At 45.3% G+C, this 23,024-nt stretch overlaps 1 protein-coding gene across 1 annotated transcript in view; it reads left to right on the top strand.

Annotated features, from left to right (window-relative positions):
* Positions 1–6,688: 6,688 nt before the first annotated feature.
* The window catches only part of PXDN (peroxidasin), a 102,769-nt gene continuing 86,433 nt past the window's right edge, over positions 6,689–23,024 (top strand). Inside the window, exons 1-2 of the mRNA XM_034766414.1 lie at positions 6,689–6,755; positions 8,332–8,403. The gene's annotated coding sequence lies outside the window, so the exon portion shown is untranslated. The remainder of the gene's footprint in view (positions 6,756–8,331; positions 8,404–23,024) is intronic.

Raw genomic sequence — 23,024 nt, 5'->3', positions numbered from 1 at the left:
CAATATGACACCGTCACCTATGTGGTAGATAAGTCTTACCTGGTAAGCATTTGTGTAAGCTATCTATTGTTTTATTATATGTTTTCTCTGTGATGCTTTTGTTCTTAAAAACAAAACAAAAAAATCCCTAAACTTTGCTTTAGAGGGCTGGCTGGTCAGTGGTAACCCTTTCAGTGTCCCTGGAGATCAAATAATTTACAGGTGGAATTGTAGCTTAAATCCCCAATTGGAAGGGAGAGCAATGTGGGTTCCTGCCCTGAGAAAGGTGACAGCTAGAGGCCTGAGACCTAAATGGGGTTCCCTCAAGGAGACCACAAAATGATTAGAAGAGCAGTTACCTGGGGAAATGTGACAAAATGGTTCAGCTATTTCTCAAAATTAGGTTAGGGGAAAATACATTATTTTGCACGTTAAAAATTTCTTATGACTGTTTTACTAAGAATCTCTTAACGTTTTCATGGTGTGGATCAGGGATTTGAAAGTTGGCAAGGAGTTGCTCTGAGGTCAGAGAGGTGCCTTTTGTTGTCCCCACGCAAATCCACCGGGGGTGGGGAGGGCAGAGACAGATTGCAGTGGTGGACATGGGCAGAGGGAGGCTAGAAGGGAGGCAGGGGACACGCAGGGGCAGAGGCAGCTGCAGAGGGTACATGCAGGGGCAGACTGGGTGAACGAAGAAGATGGGCCCCAAACCACTAGAGCACATTCCCTTCCTGAACCTGGGATAATACCCAGGATTGCTGAATCTCAGTATTCCTTTGTTGTCTGGCAAATAGCTGTGAACCCCACCGGCAAAGTGTCTCTTTCCATCGTAGAGTGACATGGGGATGAGGTAATATTTTCTATTGGACCAACTTCTGTTGGAGAGAGCGACAAGCTTTCAGGCTTTCACAGAACTCTTCCCTTTTTAGTCATTCGTGGACCTGAAGAGTATTGCTATTAGTTACTCTATATAACTATTTACTAAAACAGTAGATGTCAGTGGCATGGATCTCGGTTCCAGTCCTGATGCTGATCCATATGGGGACACATTATTGTTCCAACGTGATAGAATGTCTCTGGGGTTATTTTGGTTTTGGGTTTTTTGTAAACTAGGAAATGACATACTTAGCAAAACCCTACATTAAAAGAACAGAGCCCAGCACTGGAAAATTAGGTTGCCCATTCAATCTTAAATCTGCCCCCTTGTGCATATGCATTATGATAGTCTTTAATTGCATGATCAAATTTTTTTCCACCAGACCCTTGCGTTCTTTAGTCCTTGGGGGGGATGGTGGTCACACAATGAATCAGGGTTGTGGAGCACATGAAATTGTCTGTAAAATCCCTCAATTGTTGGTTGCAAAAGGTGCTGTAGGAAGAGAAAGGGTGGTCTTGTGGATAAGGTAACATGCTGAAGAACTGGGGTCTATCCCTGCTTTCCCCACAAAATTCTTATGTGCTGCTGAGCAGGTCACTTTAAGTAAAACTTTGGCCACAAATTGTGTTGATGGTTTTATGAGTGCCAAACTTGAGACATCTGGGGTCAGATACGCAGAACTACTGAACCGGTCACATTGGCAACTGAAATCATTAGGAGTTGTGCTTTGAACATATAAAGTGCTATAAAAATGTTAAGTACTTTGAAAAATGAGGCCCTAGATTTCTCAAGCTGGGCACCAAAAATTAGTGCACAATTTTGACCTTAATCCATTTGCGCCTTATCTGTAAAAATGGGGATGGTGATATTTTACCTTATGGGGGGTTTTAGAGAAAAATTCATTCTCATTTGTGAAGCACTTGAATGATGATGGTGAAGCACTGGTGATGAGTGTTCATTATGAGAAAAGCCTATGAGGAAATTAATAATTCTCTAGTTAGTGTAGGGTTTACATGATGTGAAGTAAATAAGGCATGAGGCCCTTCATTGAATAAGTAAGAAAAGGTAGACTGAATAGTTTCCTATTTAGCAAGCACCATTCATCCTATATACTGAGTGAAGCAGGGGTCCTTTATGTGTGGGGGAAATGGTATGTGAGCATGTAATTTAAGACAGAATCGTAATATATATGCATAAAGGGGTGAAATTAAAGTTGTACAGGCAATCTTAACTGGCATTTCCTAAATTTGGGGTGCTTGACTATGTTTTATTTGTTTGTAGTTTTTTAGCTTGCTTTATATGTGCTATATGTTTTCTTAAAAGTCTTGTCACATAGTCTCTAAGGTGCCCAAGGACTTCTCGTTGTTTTTACTGACACAGACTAACATGGCTATCCCTCTGAAACCTGTTACCTATCTGTGTATCTTAAGGTTTTCTATGGTGCTTTCTAAGCACGTCCCAGGTAAATTAGGTATGCATAACATATTTTTTATACATGTGTGTGACGCACACATACACACACATGTTATCTGTATTTAAAAGATTTTATTGGGGACATGGTTGGCACAATGAACTAATATTCTATTGCAATATTTATGGAGACCTTAGTTCAGAGCTAATACAGGTCACAAGTGAAATGAGTGTGATGATCTTAATTTAGCATGGTGGCCTCTCTCAATTTGGTATAGTGGTCTCTCTCTAGTCACTTAAAATATCCCCATTAATTTCCTTGAGACTTTTACAAAACTTAAAGGGACACTGTCAAATTAAAAATCATACTTCTGTCTAACAATTTCTTACCTGTTGTTACGAGTAACACCTAAGACTGCTCTAACTAAGATGGATCAGAGAAAAAAAGAAATCTGTTATTTCAGATTGCTTATTCTTTATTTTTAACAGCATTTTAAATATGTTTACTTTCTCAATTTCTCCCCCTCCATTTTGGGGTGGGGGTATTGAAGTGGAGGGGCTCATATATAACCAGGGGAGAGAAAAAAAATTACTAAAATTCAGAAAAACTTACTGCCAAACCATAAAGCTTGATGGGAATATGTTGCCATCTATTTACCAGATTGGCCTGCAGCATCCCTTTTCAAGGAATGGTACCAAAAATTTGACATCCATTATTATGAGCAGATTGATAAACAGATTGGTTTTTTTCTTCTAATATCACATCTGATTTTACTAGTTTTTAAACAAGATATATATGAGAGAGAGAGAGTATTTTTTTCCTTAAATATGTAAAGTAAACAAACTAAAATGTGTGTGGTCACAATTTTTAATGAAACATAATTCCGTGAAGATGCCAGAAGAATCTGACTTTAAAGAAAATGTATGCACTGTAATTTGTTTGTCATGGCACTTTCTGAAAACTACTGAACAGAATGAAATACGTTGCCATGCCTTTCTGCTTGACTTCTTATTCAGTCTTGCAGAAATTAATATGCAGATAGAAACTATAGGAGTAGCTAGGGTAAACAACCTTAACGCATCAAATAATGTGTATTTACGGTGGTCAACATTACCTATCCATAGTTATCACAGTGGTATTTCAGTTACTTCATTAAGGGCTTGCTCCTGCACTGTGCTGAGCATTCTCGTACTGATTCAGAGGGTTAAATGCTTACCTAACATATTTAGATTAACTACATACCGCCGGTACTTGTTTGCTGGATGAAGGCTTGGATTCTGAGTCCTAATTTCCCGTTCTAAATATAGATCACGATGATTGTGCTTGTTTTGGGCAAATGTTGACTTTGGTCACAGGTGCTTCTTTTAAAGGGATAAAGAGGCCCAGGAGCCTAAATCCCATTGGCAATAGGACTTAGGCACTTTTTAAATTTTACTCAAAATTAAAAGCATTGGAAGTATGGTGTAATTTTTACCTAAATTACAATGAAATGATATATTTTGCAAAAAATAAAAATAAAAATGGAATTATTGTATGTATAATTATTGTGTGGGGGAGGGATAGCTCAGTGGTTTGAGCATTGGCCTGCTAAACCCAGGGTTGTGAGTTTAATCCTTAAGGGGGCCATTTAGGGATCGAGGGCAAAAAAATCATTGGGGCTTTGTCCTGCTTTGAGCAGGGGGTTGAACTAGATGACCTCCTGAGGTCCCTTCGAACCGTGATACTCTATGATTTTAACATGCTGGTGAGTGTATTTCACAAGTCTCTTTCTGTGCCAGTCCACAGAGGATATGAATCTGTTAAAGCTGTAGCTAAGGAATCTTGGCTGTTTAGCACAAGCTGTAACAGCTCATGCTTTTTACCTTTGGAGGTCCCTGGTTAAATCCTTGGAGTGTCTGATGTTAGTGGGAATTTGTTCTGGGATTCAAACTGCTGTGGGTCTCAGACATTCAGGATGAGCTTCCTTTTATCAGAGCTTGTGCCTTTAGCTCTAGAGATCCCTAGTTCAATTCCTGGTGAAAATGGCAGCTGTTATATGCACATGCAATTTAACTAGAATGTGTCTGTGTGGAATGTTTTGAGATAAAGATAACATTTTATGTTATGTTCCTGGCATATAAACAGATACAAACAGATACATTAGATAAAAACATAAAATACTCTTTCTGGAAGTTTGCAATGTGACACTACTTTATTTCTTGGAAACCAGAAACATAACACACAGCAACCCAAACAGAAACAAAGTAGGCTGCTCCCTAAAACAGAGAAGCACAACTCATTCTACCTTACTATGGGATGTCTGCTGAGTAGAAACTGAGTAAGCATTTAAGGATTTGGTTCATAAAAAATAGGGGTTTAAGCCGGGGTGGGCAAACTTTTTGGCCCGAGGGCCACATCTGGGAATAGAAATTGTATGGTGGGCCATGAATGCTCACAACATTGGGGTTGCGGTGCAGGAGGGGGTGAGGGCTCTGGTTGGGGGTGCGGGATCCGGGGTGGATCCAGAAATGAGAAGTTCAGGATGCGGGAGGGGGCTCTGGGCTGGGGCAGGGGGTGGGGCACTGGGGGGCAGTGAGGACTCCAGCTGGGGATGCGGGCTCTGGGATGGGGATGGGGTTGAGGGGTTTGGGGTGCAGGAGAGTGCTCCGGGGTGGGATCGAGGGGTTTGGCGAGTGGGAGGGGGATCAGGGCTGGGGCAGGGGTTTGGGGCATGGGAGGATGAGGTGGTGCAGGCTCTGGGCAGTGCTTACCTCAAGCGGCTCCCAAAAGCAGCGGCATATCCCTTCTCCAGCTCCTATGTGGAGGTGCGGCCAGGCAACTCTGCGCACTGTCCCATCCGCAGGCACCGCCCCTGCAGCTCCCATTGGCTGTGGTTCCCAGCCAATGAGAGATGTGTGGGTGGTGCTTAGGGCGGGAGCAGCGTGCAGAGCGGAGCGTCCTGGCTGCCCCTATGCATAGGAGCTGGAGGGGGGCCATGCCGCTGCTTCCGGGAGCCGCGTGGAGTGGCCTCCAACCCTGCTCCCCACTGGAGTGCCAGAATGGGGCAAGCCCCAGACCCCACTCCCCAGAGGGAACTCGAGGGCTGGATTAAAATGTCTGGTGGGCTGGGTTCAGCCCACGGGCTGTAGTTTGCCCACCCCTGGCTTACGCATACCCTTTGGAAAAGACTTTGGGCTAAACTATGCCTTCAATTATGTACAATCTCAGTCAATGGAATAGGATGGGTGTAGCAGTCAGCAGAATGTGGTTTTTCTATTCTGTGATTTTTCCCTGATTAGTTTAAGACCTAGCTCTGGGATTTGGTATCTAAAATAATTAAAATATTATATGTATTTTTCACCTGAGATGATTGTTTTGATTCAAGGAGTGAGATGATTGTGATGTATGTATTTATATCATATCTTTTTATAGGTGGATTGAAGCTATTAATTGTAAGAACAGTAAAACAATAGTGTGACCTACACCACCACAAATTCTCATCTCCTTCTTAGTCTTTCCCTTTGTGTTTGCATGCTGAAGCTTGATGGCAACAGAGTTTATTGGGAGTAGACTCTTCTGTCCATGCTCTTGTGTGAGACTGAATGGCAAGATGTAGGCTCCAGAAATGCTTTACCGTCAGCATTTGTCTTTAAAACTAGCATGGTTCTTTTCTCTTTGATATTCTCTTTATATTACCCATACTGCAATAATTTGAATAAAACAACATTTATTAAAAACAGAGAAAATGGGATTAAAACAAAAACAGTTTGTTTAATGTAGTTAGATTTACACTTTTCATAAGCTACACTAGATAAGTAATTTTCCTCTTTGTTGTTGCGTGAAAAATAAGATGTGAATAGCTTATGTCTCTTGAAAGCAATCCCCTTGTTGGCCAGACTGGCAGCCTCTCTGGCTGTCCTTATACCAACTCTTCTTTTGTCCTCCTTATTATCCTTCCTTATTATCTTCCCTCCCCCATTCTTTCCTCATTTTTCCCAAACGGTTTCTGAAGACAAAAGATAAATCTACACTTCAAGCTGGAATATTTAAATTCCAGTTCAAGGAGACTACCTATACTAGCTCGATCACAATTGGAGCTGGAATTTACATCTTCCAGCTCGAAGTGTAGACATACCCAAAGAAAGACTGTAGAGTTTCCACCCACTAGGAGATGGTCCTCTGAGGAAGCGAAGACCCTTCATAATTAATGGCTACTATTCAAAGGCTTAATAACCTAGCTTGGATACCGCCCTTCACAGACCACATTGTCTGACTGCACCCATTTTTGTTCAGCCCTCATTTTAAATGAGTTTCACCCACCCTCCCCCTGTTTGGTCTTGAGCTATGAATTATGCACAAAGGCGAGGAGCCTTTGCCAAAATGGTGACCCACAGTAATGTTCTTCATACTGATGTGTTTTTGTTTTTTACCCCACAGAGATCTACGGTTTAATAGAATTAAAGAAATTCAGCCTGGAGCATTTAGACGGCTTAAAAACCTGAACACACTGTAAGTTATTTCTCTTGCTCCCCGAAAACACTTTTCCCCACTTTCAGTCAAATGATTTTTCTTAGATTATGTGCCAAATTCTGCTAATCCTAGTTAAAAAGTCAATGTGACTATTCACCGAGTGTGGCTAGCAAGATTTGGCCGAATTGTGAATGAATATACATGTGTCTTTGTTTTTTGTTTTGTTTGTTTTCAAATATGTTGGACACTTCGTTAAAACTTTAGAGGCTTCAGAAAACACATTGACAGCCCCAATATTTTATTAAAGTTTATTACACTTATTATGAAAGATATGAAAAATATATAACTACTGTGACAGACCCAGACCAGTGGGGTACAGGGATCTGGTAGAGGGCAAATATACTGGTCACTGGATGAGTAGTTTTCTGTTCCCTGAGTGACCAGAGCAGGGGCTGTACTAGAGTAATCAGGAACCTGCTAGAACCAGTTAAGGCAGGCAGGCTAATTAGGACACCTGGAGCCAATTAAGAAGAAGCTTCTAGAATCAATTAAGGCAGGGCACCTGGGTTTTAAAAAGGAGCTCACTTCAGTTTGTGGTGCGAGTGTGGGAGCTGGGAGCAGGAGGTGCAAGGAGCTGAGAGGGTGTGCTGCTGGAGGACTGAGGAGCACAAGCGTTATCAGACACCAGGAGGAAGGTCCTGTGGTGAGAATAAGGAAGGTGTTTGGAGGAGGCCATGGGGGAGTAGCCCAGGGAGTTATAGCTGTCATGCAGCTGTTACAGGAGGCACTGTAGACAGCTGCAGTCCACAGGGCCCCGGGGTGGAACCCGGAGTAGAGGGAGGGCCTGGGTTCCCCCCAAACCTCCTAATTGACCTGGACTGTGGGTTCTTCCAGAGGGGAAGGTCTCTGGACTGTTCCCCAACCCACATGGTGAATCTCTGAGGCAAGAAAATCTGCCAATAAGTGCAGGACCCACCAAGATAGAGGAGGAACTTTGTCACACTACATATTAACAGTTTTTCATAATTGTGTTATGTTTTTTAAACTCTAAGGATGTGTAACATCGGATTCTCTAGACCAGCCAGTTATAGGCAAGTTGTTCAAATGCTTCTCCACCACTGCGTTTTTGAAACTATGTGGAATACTCTAGAAATTGGCTGGAAAAGCTCAATGTAGGCATCTCAGAGGGGCAGCATCTCCTCTTCCAGCCCATAATCTAGAGTAGCATTTGGGGAAGAGATTTTTTTCCCCCTTCTCACCATTCTCAGTACCTGCATGAAGCCAGATTATTTAGGTTTTATGTGTTTTTGTTTAATTTCTCTCTGTTTTTTAAGGATTTCACTTTCACCTCAATGCAGCAGAGCACTTAAGCACATGATTTTGTAAGGAAATATTTAAGCACGTTTGGATTTAAAACAGAGAGCACAAATTCATCAGTGTATTTCTGGTAGCAATTCCTGATGTTCCATTAGTTTATTTTTGTTTAATCTAGTTTTTGATGCTTGGCTTGTGTAAATTTTCAGTCAGACAGCCTGGCATTCTGGGTTCTTTTCAGTTGAAAATTGTTTTAATGATTTATGAATTAAGAAACATACTGTTTTCATTTTTTTTTTAGGCTTCTAAACAACAATCAGATTAAAAGAATACCTAGTGGGGCATTTGAAGACCTTGAACATCTAAAATATCTGTAAGTTAATGTGACTTTTTTATATCAAAAGTGAATTAAACATGACTTCAGAAATGGGGAAAAAACAAACATAATTTAATTTTATTCACATTCTCAGCTATCACACTCTTTTGAAAATCTTAATTGTAATTTCTACTACTGTGGGTGGAGTATAAATAGATGGTTTGGCATTTGCTAATGTAATATTGAGCCTTTCACAGCGATATTGCTGGTTTGAATCCAAGCACAGTTGGTACTAACTGAAAATACTTGCTAGTTACAATAGAAATCTGTGTCGGGATTTGCAAAACATCTTTTAAGGATTGGATTTTTAAAGGAGTTCAGAGTCCAAATCCATAGGATCCTTTGAAAATCTACTGTACTATTTCCTATACTTCACATACACCTCTTCCAGATTTGTGCAATTTTCCAAAAGATGTTTTCTTTCTATTTTGCATTCTAGTTGTTTTTGTCCCTACATTGTGTTTTATAACAAATAAACAATTTAACAGGGTCATTTAAAATCTTATGTATGGATATGCTTTCACTGCTGCTGGTCAAAGCTTTATGGCAATTTTAACAGTTGTGCCATGCGGGTTTAACATTTTTTAGTTATTTAGGTTATGTATGCACCATTTTCTCCTAATTTAAGGAAAATAGCAAAAGACAGTCAATAAAACATTGGCCCATTCGTTGATATAATCTACCTATCCATATACACTATAGAGAAATAATGGTCTTCACTCTTAAGCACTCAGACATTGCACCCTTTTCAAAATTACTTTGTGAATTAAAAAAAAATCCTGAAATAATTCAGATTTGTATAATTATAATATACGAATTCAAATTTTGTGGTATATTAGATGCAGCTATGAAATAGCTATATATTGTCCCGACATATTCTACTTAGATATATCTATGCACATATGCCATCTGTGTGTTAAAACTGATTTCATTCCATGTTGTTTAAGTAAATCAATAAAAACATTGTTTTCTAATTATAAAACTGGAAGAAGAAGAGGAGGACCCAATGAAGTGACATTTTCTGGTGTTTGTTTCTATCATAAAGGTGTACAGTAATTGAGATAATGTTGAACACAACAATTTCAATGAAAGGTTGAAAACAAACACTTTTAAACAAACCTCCTGAGCTTCTCCAATATATTTGTCTTCCATTGTTATTCAGATCCTGAGTCTATAATATCCAGACAAAGGTTCTTTCCCTTTCCTCTGCCTCTCTGAAAGCTGGGGATGTGACATGGCAGTTGAATAAGATGAAACTTGGCACTGGACTCCTGATCAATAACAGGACTTTGTCAGCAGAATTCTTTTTTTAAATCCTCTCTCCATTGTTTAACATAGCCTTTAATAAGGCTCTTTTTACTTTGTTTTTAGTTGACTACTGAATGCAGTATAAACAGACACTGCTATAGTGCAGCCAGAAGATTTGTCAGCAGTACTGATGCTAATCTGGTGTTAATGTGTCAGAATGGAACAGTTTGCTTACATGGTAAAAGTGTAGTGAGAGTGGCCTGCAAGTTTCAGTTAACTAAGCTGTCACACCAGGAGTGGCTCATGACCATGAGTGCCTACCTTAGGGCAGGTTGTCAAAAACAAGCCAGACACTCCAAACTGGTGGTGGTTCTATAATTAGATTTCACCAAGCCAGTAACAAATGTGAACTCCTGCATCCCTGTAACAGTCTTACCATGGAGTCACAGTCCCCTTAGACCAGTGTTTCTCAAACTGGGGTCGCCGCTTGTGTAGGAAAAGCCCCTGGCGGGCCGGGCTGGTTTGTTTACCTGCCCCGTGCGCAGATCCGGCCGATCGCAGCTCCCACTGGCCGCGGTTTGCTGCTCCAGGCCAATGGGAGCTGCTGGAAGTGGCGCGGGCCGAGGGACTTACTAGCTGTCCCTTCCAGCAGCCCCCATTGGCCTGCAGCGGCGAACCATGGCCAGTGGGAACTGCGATTGGCCGGACCTGCGGATGCGTCAGGTAAACAAACGGGCCTGGCCTGGCCTGCCAGGGCCTTTCCCTACACAAGCGGCGACCCCAGTTTGAGAAACACTGCCTTAGCCTCTCCTATCTTACCCCCTAGACAAACTGGACTTACTGATAAATGGTCACTTACACCAAAAATCACACCACTCTGAGGTTGTTTCTAGTCCTAAGAGGCCAGTCACTTACCCCAGGTCAGTTGGTACCCTAGATCTTACACCAAAAATAATGCCTGTAGCCAATCCTGTAATAAATTTTCTCAAGGTTTATTAATTAGGCAAAAGAAATAAGAGAGTTGTTTACATGTTAAAACAAGTCATCTAAATCCTAAGAGTGACAGAGTTGTAGTGTAATTGTAGTCAATTCAAAGTGTCTTTCAGGGTGGACCCAGGGGAACTCATCCTCAGTTTAGAGTCTCTGACCCTGTCAGAGCTCAAACAGCCAAGAAGATAGAACATTTTCCTCTGACTTGGTTTTATATCCTTCATTCAGCTTCCAAGCCCACAGGATGAGGTTCCTGCCCATAGTATTTCCCAGATGTGATAGGGCCATTAACCAATCCTTTGTATTGTGATTTTCCTTGATGCCCGATCTTATTTTGATAGTCCTTCTGCATAGGGGTGGTGGTACAACAATTCCCAAACCTCAGTTCACAAGTTCATTTTCAAAGTTATAAAGCAAAACTTACATATTTTCGTATAGTGTGGAATACAGACATAACAAGTGAGATTAATACATGTAGCAATTTGCAAGCATTTCCTAGCATCTAAACACTAAATACATTCTTATAAGACTAAAACCTGTTTTGAGATAAACTAACATACCGGTGAACTGGTCTGGTCCCCAGCTATGAGTTTTTCAGTTCTTATGCTTGCAGCCTGGGCAAGAGCAGGGAAGGAAAGCTGGCCCCTTAACTCAGAAGGGATCAGCTAAAATCTAGGTGGGGGGGGAGGGATAGCTCAGTGGTTTGAGTATTGGTCTGTTAAACCTAGGGTTGTGAGTTCAATCCTTGAGAGGGCCACTTAAAGATCTGGGGCAAAATCAGTACTTGGTCCTGCTAGTGAAGGCACGGGGCTGAACTCAATGACCCTTCCAGTTCTAGAAAATAGGATATCTCCATTAATTTTAAAAAAAAAATTATTTATAATTTAGGTTCTTTTATTAAGAACCATAAATTTTTTCATGGGAAACATTGCCAAATAATCCAAATTATTCTCAAATCTTTAGGTATTCACTCAGAAGGGCCCTGATCTTGCTAACACTTACAAACATAAATAACTTTATGTACTTGAGTAGTTCCATTAAATTGAATGACATTATTTGTGTGTGAAGTTACTTATTGTGACTCTCCTCAGGGCAGCCCAGAACCGTAAACCACTATTACCTCTCTGCCTCAGTGAGTTTTATTGAAGATTAGACTGTATGTCAGTTTCCTGCCACACAATCTGTCTGCTTCACCAGCAAACTCCTCAAAACTCTGCCAGTTTGAATCTTGCCTTGCAGGCAACTGTCAGTGAACCCCAGTTCCTGAGTTCCCCAGCAACATCTCTGTAATGTCCAGTCCCTCTCACTGGGTCCTTACAGAAATTAAGTTTGCTGCCTCCAAGTGATACTAAGCAAGAGACTGTTATGGTTACAAACAAAACAACACATTTTCTAGTGACTAAAAATTAATGTTAGTAAGTTACATTCATTGCCTAAGGAGTTTTCTCACTTACATCATTACCAACATCTCTAGCCCTCCAGGCCAGGGAATCCAACTTTCACAGAATCAAAGGGTGCTGTCCGCTTTGTTCCCCAAGTGATGGGTAACTATAAGGTTTTTTTGTTCCTTCTTATATTTTCCAAAGAAATAACGTGTCTGTATCTGAGAAAAGTGAATATCTATTGAATTCTTTTTTTTTCCAGCAAATTCTCACAGAAGTGTTAATTTTCAAGTATTTATACTACATACTTTCTTTCTGAAAGTGAGCCTGCTCTTTCCACCTTTACCTTTCCACTGGAAGAAAGGTTAAAATGGACTGAAAGAGAGTCCCAAAGGTTACTTGAGATCCATAGGCTTTCATAATTGTCTGTTTATAAAGGACAAATGATAAACAGGGTTCAAAAAAGAATAGATACATTCATGGAGGATAAGTCCATCAGGATGGGCAGGGATGGTGTCCCTAGCCTCTGTTTGCCAGAAGCTGGGAATGGGCAACAAGAAATGGATCAGTTGATGATTACCTATTCTGTTCATTCCCTCTGGGGCACCTGGCATTGTCCACTGTCAGAAGACAGGATACTGGGCTAGATGAACTTCTGGTCTGACCCAGCATGGCCGTTCTTATGTTCTTAAATGTTGATGACATGGACACAATTTTACATTCTTCTTTGTGTGCTTGCAGATGCATGTTCCATTCAGGTGTGCGCTTGCCAAGCACACCGAAGCTGGAGAACTTTTCCTAGTAGTACTAATAGGGGTGACGCTTGCACCCTCTGACGCTCGCACCCTAGCCCCTCCCAGGAGTATTTAAGGACAGCACCACCTTGCGTCCCCTCAGTTTCTTCTCACTGCCTAAGGCTTGAATCACACCTTTTTCTGTCCAGTGTTTCTGGAGTTGTTGTATATAGTTACTTAGTTTGTTCATTAGCATAGTCAGTTTAGTAGTAACCGTAGGTGTTTGTTAGTGGTAAGCAATAACTTTTAGTTTGCTGGGATGCCCTTGCCAGGTTTTAAACACTACTTGTCATGGGGTGGCTATCCCTAATAGTGGCCCCCACGCTCAGTGCTTATTGTGCTTGGGAGAAGGGCACGTTAAGAAAAGGTACTCCATCTACAAGTCGTTTAAAAAGAGAATGCAGGTGATGAGGGATTTGCAGCTCAAGCAGCACCTTTTGGAGCAGGCCATGAGACCCATTTCAGTACTGGGGACCTCTGCAGATTGTCTGGTCCCACAGAGACCTTTGCAGCTGACATGGGATATTGTTCCAGACCCAAGGTTGGATATTTCTCCTAGGAGGATGAGAGATAGTTCTCCTTCCTTGGGTCCTCTGAGGAAGAGGTCTCATATGGCGGGACGAAGGACATTCCAAGGCTCAGAGAGATTTCTCCTCATCTTCTAAGAGCATTGACCAGCACCGTGAGTCCTTGGGTATGTGGGATGAAGCTGGGCTATCTAACCACTCCCAGGTGCTGCATAGAGATCAGTTGGACACCATACTGTCAATTCCGGTATTAGCCATAAGGCATCAGTTGAGTCTGGTACTGATGACATTGGCATCGGCACAGGCTGCCTCAATGCCAATACTGTACCAGGTGACATCAGACCTGATCTGTTTTTCCCTTCCTGACTCCATTAATTCAAGACACATCAGCAGCTGTGGCTTCTACTGTACCTTCGGCTGTGCCTGGACTGATCTCAGAGCTGTCTTTGTTGCCAGCGTCATCTCTCACATCGTCTAAGGTTCAGAGTGCAGGTCAGCTTCCCTTTTGGTATTGAGGAGTCCATTGACAAAGATACTGTCTTCGGCACTGACGATACTTTCACTGCAGACTTGAGGATTGGTACCAGCCTGGCTTCAGTGCCAACTGGAAGTGCAGTGCCTCTTTCAGTGCTTAGGGTGTTGACTGCTCCTCCGTACAGATACCATTGTCGTATTGTCTTTTGGATGAGGCTGGTCGTTTGTTTGCTTCATTGGAGGTGGCTCCTTCGCTACCACTGGACAATTTCCAGAGCTCATTGAGCTTGAGTTTGAGGACGTCTTCCTCCATTCCGTCACCTTCAAGGTGACACTGTCAGAGATCCTCAATACCCCCCTCGAATCACCATCAGTACCGATATTGGCACTGTTCCTGTGGCTCTCAGCCCATCATCTAGTGGCCACCAATGCCATATCCCTATCCTCAGTGGCTTCCCTAGTCTGCAAGCTCTCAGTCTTTGGCTCAGGTCAGGGCAAGGTTGCCAGACCTGTCTGCAGTTTTTCTACTTAAACCACGTATGTTGCAGACACAGATTGAGGTCATTCCTGAACCGGTTCAGCCTGAACCTCTTTTACAGGGACAAGTAATTCTGCAGGAGCCTCCATTTGCCCTGCTTCCTTCGTTGTCCTCTGCACTGGATGATTCCATGATACTGGAGTCGTCTTCTGCCTTGGACGTTCAAGCCAAGCTTGTGCAGTAGAATATGCATATGGATATTCTCGAGTCCTCAGTTCCAGAGAGAGCGGCTCGCCCAATGAATGAAACTCTCTTAGAGTATGCAGAGTCCTTGTGGAATACCCCAGCTTCATTACCACCTATAGCAAAGTGTACCGAGAAATGGTATTATATTCCTATGCATAAGTTCGAGTGGTTCTATTCCCAGCCACCCCCTAACTCTCTTGTTGTAACAGCACTAAATAACAGATCAAGGCATGGGAGATACAAGTCGAAGCCTAAGGACAAAGAGTCTAAGAGGCTGCACTTGATGGGGAGAAAAATTTGACTTCGCTATTACAGATGCACACTGAAAATCATCAGGGCACTGTTACCTAAATATGACTTTGTCAATTCGGACCTTATGTCTATATTCACAGATAAGTTGCCAGAATCCTCCAGGGTAGAGTTTAAGGTATTTATTTTGGAGGGCCATCTGGTAGGCCAAAATATTGTTACCATAGGCTCTGGAGGAGGCAAATGCTTCTTCCAGAATTGTGGCATCAGCTGTGACTATGAGAAGGGCCCTGTGGTTACCGAATTCTGGTGTAGCTCCTGACATTCAGGAGAGCATAGAGGACTTACCTTTTGATGGTCAGTTTTTATTTCCTCAGAAGAGTGACAAGACTCTACATTTTTAAAAAGACTTCCATGCTATTGTTACATGTTACATCCATTGGGGGTTTTTACCCCAGCCACAAAGGCATTATTATAGAGGTCAGTAGCAACAGCAGCAATATTATTGCAGCAGTTTTTCCGGCAGTCATCCTTCCCTGTTAGGCAGCAAGAACTTCTCCCTGAAAGGACACAAGTCACAGAGGTAGAGGTCTTCCGGGTCCAATTTTAGACAAACAGCCTGTCCTTCACCAGCATTGAGCAATCAGCCATTTTGACTTGCAGCATTCCAGTTGTGACCTCCCTGACTGTATCTCCTCAGTTCATGGACCAGCTGTCTTGCTTTTACAGTGCTTTGGATAGAGTAACCACAGACAAATGGGTCCTAAGCACTGTGAGATCAGCTTATTCCATACAATTCCTGTGCATACTTTCTTCCCACCGAACTACCTGGTCCCTTTTCAGGCACCCCTCTCATAAGCCACTGCTCCTTCAGCAGGTCCAGATTCTGTGTGCTTTGGGAGCTATAGAGGAGGTCCTCCTGCTGCATCAGGGAAAGGGTTTCTACTTATAGTACTGCCTGTTCCCCAAGTCTAATGTAGGAATGAGACCTATTCTCGATCTCTGCTGTCTCAACAAGTATATCAAGTACATGAGATTCCACATGGCTACCCCGGCTGCTATTCTTCCTGCTTTGCTGCCCGGGATCTGCAGGGTGCTTACTTCTATATTGTGATTTTTTTTCCAAGCTACAGGAGATTCCTGAGATTTGTCATGGTGGCTTTACACTACCGATACATCATGCTTCCCTTTGGCATGTCTTCAGCTCCACGCTTTTTGGCCAAGTGCATGACTGTAGTAGCAGCATACCTCAGAAAAGAGGAATTGATGTCTTTCCATACCTGAATGATTCCTTAGTGAGGGGTAAGTCCAGAGAACAAGTCCTCCTGCACGCCCAATATACACTAAGTCCCTTTGATCTTCTGGGTCTGACTTTAAACAAGGAAATGTCAACATTAATACCAACTCAAAAATCAAGTTCATTGGGGCCCTTGTAGATTCTAAGACTTGGAGGGTGTTTCTGCCATATGAACGTTTTGAGATGATTTGTCACCTGAGTCTGTCTCTCCACTTTGACCCTTCAACCACGATCCAGGTTTACCTGAAACTGTTAGGTCATATGATCACATTCACTATGAGGTCAAGCATTCAAAATTGCACCTTTGTCCTCTTCAGAGCTGGTTGAGATTGGTATATCCCCCCAATTTGTCAGTTATTGGACAGTTTAGTGTGAATACCATTGTTCATCCTGGAGTCCTTAATGTGGTGAAGGGATCAGGTCAATGTTTTCAAAGGTGTTCCTTTTGCTCATTCTCTTAAGACCAGGAACTTAGATACCAATGTTTCCCCAATAGGGTGAGAAGACCATCTGAGGACATTGAAGTTTCAAGGTTTGTGGGAAGAGCATGAAGCTTATCTTCATATCAATCTCTTTATTATGCATGCAGAGCATTTTGAGCGCAGATCAAGAACACAATGGTTAACATACTTACTGACAACACCACTGTAATGTATTATGTGAAGAAGTTAGGGAGGAGCCTGCTCCAACTAGCTTTGCCAGGAGGCAATAATGTTCTGCCAGTTCTGCATCAAGGAGAGCATCATTCCCTTAGTTGCTCATTTATGAGGAGCCCAGAATTACTTGGCTGATCATCTCACCAGGAATTTCTCCCAGAATCATGAGTGGTGTCTGAAAAGCAGTGTGCTGTGGTTCATCTTCAGGGAATGGGACGTTCCTGCTATTGACCCGTTTGCAACAAAGGACAACAAGAAGTGCCATCGATTTTGTTTGCGAGGAGGTCTCAGTCAGGGCTCCTTAATCGATGCATATCATCTGAATCGATGGTCGACACTGATGTACCTTCCCCCAATCCTACTGATTCCTCTCGTCTTCCTCAAGATGATGCTGGATCCAGTGGCATAGCCAGCTCCTAAGAGGCAGGGGAGCAAACATAAAAAAGGCTCCCCCCCTTGGCTGGCTCCTCCGGCCCTCCCCTCCCATGGCTCCTCCGGCCCTGCCGAGCCACCCCCCCGCCCCCCCCCCCCTCGCTCCTCTGGACGTGGCTGCCGACTGCCAGCCTGCGCCCCCCCGCTCTTCTGGCCACCCGTCCGCCGCCCCCCCATGGCTGCCGGACATGCTGCGGGCAGCCAGCCTGTGCCTCCCCCCCCCCGCCCCCTCCAGCCGCGGCTTCGGGCCGCATGCCCTGCCCCCTCGCTCCTCTGGCCGCGCACGCACACACGTCGCCCCCTCCATGGATGCCGGCCGTGCTGCGGGTGGCCAGCCTGCACCCCCCCTCGCTCCTCTGGCCAAAGGCACCGCTTTTGGAAAATTTGCTGAGGGGAAGCAGCTGCTTTCCCTGCATCCCACTAGATACGCTAGTGGCTGGATCATGCCAGACTGATTCTCATTGCACCAGCTTGGCCAAGACAATGTTGGTTCTTCAACCTCCTCTGTGTTTTGGTTTGTCTTCCCATTCCTTTTCCTTTTTACCCTGACCTACTGACTCAATGTCATGGTCAGATTTCACATCCAGTGCTGATCAGTCTGTATCTCACAGCATGGATGCTGTGTGGTTAGTTAAGGAAGAGGAGTGCTGTTCCAAAACTGCTTGACAGGTAATAGCAGAAAGTCCTTTACTAGGGCTACTTATTTGGCTAAGTGGAAGTATTTTTCAATTTGGTCCCTAGTTTGGGGAATTTGACTGATGCATGTCTGCATGCAGGACATTTTGGAGCATCTGTTACACCTTCAGTCCTCTGGTCTGTCTCTCAGTTCACTATGGGTGCACTTGGCAGCAGTTTTGGTGTTTCATCCTCTGGTCCAGGAGAAATCAGTTTTATTGGACTCCGTAGTAGTGAGATTTCTGAGAGGGATCATTTGTCTCTTTCCCACTGGTGAAGAGAGTGATTCCTTTGTGGGGCCTTAGTACTGGGCTGGCTGTCCTCATGGGTCCTCCATATGAGCCCTAGGCAACTTGTTCTTGGTTTCTCAAATGCCAAAAGACAGTGTTTCTTGTGATAATTGCTGTGAGGTGAGTTTGTGAGTTGTAGGCCCTAATGGCTTCCGTATACCTATTTTTTTTTTTTTTTTTTTTTTTAAGACAAGGTGGTCTTGGGGCCACATTCTAAGTTTTTGTTTAAAGTGGTGTCACAATTTCATCTCCAATCCAGCAATATACTTATCTGTATTTTTTTTCCCAAACCTCACTTGACCACAGATGAACAGCATCTTAGTTCTTTGGTTGTGAAATGAAGCTTGGCATTTTATTTGGAAAGAACTAAGCCATTTCATTCATCACCTTGACTTTTTATTTCTGATGCAGATTTCATGAAGGACCAAGCAGTCTCTGTGCAAACCATTTCCAGGTGGATATCATTCTGCATTCTGGTGTATGGGATAGCTCGGACTTTGCTTGGGGCCTTTTCAAATAAGCTCATAACCTCTCTGCAGGCAGAGTTGATCACATTCCTCTATGATGTTCTGATATTGGATATTCTTCTTCGAGTGCTTGCTCATATCGATTCCAATTAGGTGTGTGCATGCCGTGTGCACAATCGTCAGAGAATTTTTACGCTAGCAACACCCGGTAGGTCGGCTGTGGAGCCCCCTGGAGCGGCGCCTTCATGGCGCTGGATATATATACCCCAGCCGACCCAGCGCCCCCTCAGTTCCTTCTTACCGCCCGTGACGGTCGTTGGAACTGTGGAGTGCGGCATAGCTGTCCTCCACTCTCCCTAGCTCTTGCTTCCCGGTTTAGATATAGTTGTAGTTAGTTAGTTGTATAGTTATAGATTTAGTGTAGTTAAGTAGTTCATAGTTATAGAGTTAGTTTATAAGTGAAGTTAGTGGGCTAGAAGGGGGTCCCTCCCTCACTCCTCCCGGTGTGCCGCCTGGGCTCATGCTCAAGGCTCCGGGGTTTAAACTGTGCTCAGTCTGTTGGAAGCCTATGCCAACGGGTGATCACCACGACTCTTGTTTAAAGTGTCTCGGGGAGTCTCACCAAACCGAAAAGTGCAAGATCTGTAAGGTTTTCTGGCCTCAAACCAAAAATGAGCGGGACTTTAGGCTGAAACAGCTCCTCATGGAGGCGACCCTTAGCCTGGACCCTCCTTCGACACGCCAAGTTCTGGCACCGAGTGCCTCGGTGTGCAGTACTCCGGTGGTGACCTCCAGTACTGCACCGCGAGGAGACGCGAATAAAGTCCCACGGCACCGACCGCCGGCAGCACCGAGCCCTCCGCAAGCATCTAGGCGCCGGTCCCCGTCTCCGGGTCAGAAGAGACCTTGCAAACCGGAGGCACCGGCACCCCCCTTGTCAACTTCGGATTCGCACTCAGGACCAGAGCGATCGAGGATACAGGCGCCGATATCGGCACCGTTGACTCCGGCACCGGCAGAAGGGCTGTTGAGTCTGGTACGAACTGGCTCCCCGACCCGTACCGTGGTTGAGCCCTGTCTTCCATCTTCGCCGGAGACGTTTGCGACGGTGAGGGACCTCGTTGCCCTCACAGAATTGGCACCGACTCAGGCTGCAGCACCGCATCTCAACCGTACGGTGCAGTCTAGGGGCAAGCCCTAGTATGTCCACTATCTCCGAGTGTAGGCTCTCGGCACTGCTCCCGATCTAGGAGCAGGTCCCGGTGCCACTCGCAGTCTTGGCGCCGTTTTCTATCATGGCACCAGTCGTACTCGCGGCCCAGATCTTCCTTCCGGTACCCTTCCACCTCGCAGCACCCCCCCCAGACCTCGGTACCGCTCGGACTACCGACGCAGATCCCAGCACTGCTTGAGAGGCCGCTCCCGGCACTGCTCTCACAGATGGTCTTCATCACGATCCAGGTCTGGATCTCGGTACTGGCATGACCATCGGCACTGTTCTCGATCCCAGTACCGCTCCCCGGCACTGCGCAGAGACCGCACACCTGTGGGCCGGCACCACTCGGCACCGTTCCCAGTGGAGTCAACGCAGGCAAGCTCTGCACCACCCTGGCCCTCATGATCCTCCTCCCGCTCAGCCTATCCCACTCCGGGCCAGGCAGTGGACGACCTGGGTCACTGGCAGGATGGGGCTGAAGACCCTAGACAGGATCCTGCACAATGGTCTTTCTGGACCCCGTGGGCATATCACCAAGCCCAAGGGGTTCCACCTGCGGCCTCCCGCTCAGTACATTCGGAGCCCCGAGTACCGGAGGCCACCATCAGTCGTCCCCCCTCGGGGGGTACGGAGTCACCTGCGCCCACTCCTACGCAGGTCCCAGATCCCGATACGATGGATCTTGGATATCAGGACCCCTCGCAATTGGACCCACCACAGGATTCATTACCCCCTGAAGCGTCTTCCTCATCTTCTCCAGACCTCTTCCCCCCCCCCCCCCCCCCCCCCCCCCAGACCTACCTGCTCACCTTTTACACAGGGTGGCACGTAACATGGATCTCCAAGCAGAGGAGATAGTGGAGATGGAGGACCCGGTGGTGAGTATCCTTTCAGCTGATGCCCCGCACCATACCAACACAATATGGCAGACCCCTGCCTCTATCCCACCTACTGCCAGAGGGGTTGAGAGGAAATACTTTGTTCCCTATAAGGACTATGGATACCACCCTCAGCCATGTTCATTGGTGGTGTCCTCAGTGAACGCAAGGGAACGTCATGGTCAACAGGCTGCAGCGTCCAAATCTAGAGATGCCAAGTCCCTCGATTTGTTTGGATGCAAAATTTACTCAGCGGGCCGTCTACAGCTCAGAGCCGCAAACCAACAGGCGATCTTGAGCCACTATGATTATAAATCATGGAACTCCATGGGTAAATTTAAGGAGTTGATTCCCCAAGAGTCGAGGGATGAGTTTGGGGCCTTAGTGGAAAAGGGTGGCTAGGACCTCCTTATAGGCCTCTCTTGACGTAGCGGACTCTGCTGCTAGGACACTGGCGTCGGGTATAGCTATGCGATGCATCTCCTGGCTGCAGGTATCTGGCTTACTGCCAGAACTACAACAGACCCTACAAGATCTACCATTTGATGGGTAGGGCCTGTTCTCGGACAAAACGGACTCTCGGTTACAGAGCCTAAAAGATTCCAGAACCATCATGCGCTCCCTGGGGATGCATGTCCCAGGACCCCAGCGCAGGCCCTTTAGACCACAGCCCCAAAAGTTCTATCCTCCCCCTCGTCCAAGAAGACTTTTCCAGAAGATGTGGACGAGGTGGTAGAAGGAGATCCACCGGCCATCAACCCGTTCAGAACCAAGGCCCTCCTAGACCATCTTCAGGGCCCAGGCAAAATTTTTGAAGGTATGCCCGAGGACAGCGTACTAGTCGCCACCCAGGATCCATTCCCTTTATTTCGGGATCGCCTCTCCCATTTCACCATGCGTGGTCCCTTATAACTTCAGACCGATGGGTTCTTTGCATGGTGGAAAGGGGATACTCTCTCCAATTTTCTTTTCCCCTCTCCCCCCATCCTCCCTCCCTGTCCCTCTTCAGGGACCCCTCTCACAAGCAACTCCTTATACAGGAGGTTTTTATGCTTCTGTCCATGGGAGCGATAGAGGAGGTTCCATCAGAGTTAAGGGGCAGGGGGTTTTACTCCCGCTATTTCCTAATCCCCAAGACAAAAGGGGGACTTCGACCCATTTTAGATCTGCGCAGACTCAACAAATTCATGGTAAAGTTGAAGTTCCACATGGTCTCATTGGGGACTATTATCCCTTCCCTGGATCCTGGAGACTTGTACGATGCCCTCGACATGAAGGATGCGTATTTTCATATAGCAATTTACCCTCCACACAGGCGCTTCCTTCCCTTTGTAGTAAACCACGTGCATTACAAATTTGCCTTCCTTCCCTTCGGGCTGTCCATGTCTCTGAGAGTGTTTACCAATGTATGGCCGTCGTGGCAGCCTCCCTTCGTCAACAAAGGATACAGGTGTTCCCGTATCTGGACAACTGGCTCGTTCACAGCCACACGAGGGAAGAAGTACAATCCCACGTCCAAGTCACCCTGCGCACATTCCACAAGCTGGGCATCTTACTCAACAGAGAAAAGTCTACTCTGGAGCCAACCCAGAGAATAGAGTTTATCAGGGCAGTTTTAGACTCCAGACTCGCCCGCGCTCTCCTGCTGGACACTCGTTTTCAGGCTATCGCAAACATTATCCACAGCCTTCAAGGCTTCCCAACTTTCATGATCAGAATATGCCTCAGCCTTTTGGGGCACGTGGGTTCGTGCGTTTACGTAACCAAGCATGCCAGACTTCGGCTCCACCCGCTTCAGGCCTGGGTATCATCGGTGTACTGTCCAGGTCAGGACAGCCTGAACATGGTGGTCACAGTTCTGAAATCGGTCTTGACCTCTCTCAGCTGGTGGCTGAACCATACGTCGGTGTGTGAAGGGGTACCATTTCACACCCCACAACCTTCCCTATACCTGGTCACAGACGCATCATCTCTGGGCTGGGGCGCTCACCTTGGGGAACACCAGACGCAGGGCCTTTGGACCACATCCGAACTAGCCCTGCACATCAATGTACGAGAACTGATGGCAGTACGCCTAGCGTGTCAGGCGTTTTTTGGTCTCCTACATGGCTGTTGTGTGGCAGTCCTCACAGACAACACCACGGTCATGTTCTACATCAACAAGCAAGGGGGAGCCCGATCGTCCCCCCATGCCAGGAGGCTATGCGCCTGTGGGAATTTTGCATAGCCCATTCGATACATCTGATGGTGTCGTTTCTCCCTGGAGTCCAGAACATGCTGGCAGACTGTCTCAGCAGGTCATTCCAATCTCACAAGTGG

The sequence above is a fragment of the Trachemys scripta genome, chromosome 3 (assembly GCF_013100865.1).
Source record: "Trachemys scripta elegans isolate TJP31775 chromosome 3, CAS_Tse_1.0, whole genome shotgun sequence".
In the NCBI taxonomy this organism is placed as follows: Eukaryota; Metazoa; Chordata; order Testudines; family Emydidae; genus Trachemys; species Trachemys scripta.
This window is presented reverse-complemented; position numbering and strand designations above follow the sequence as displayed.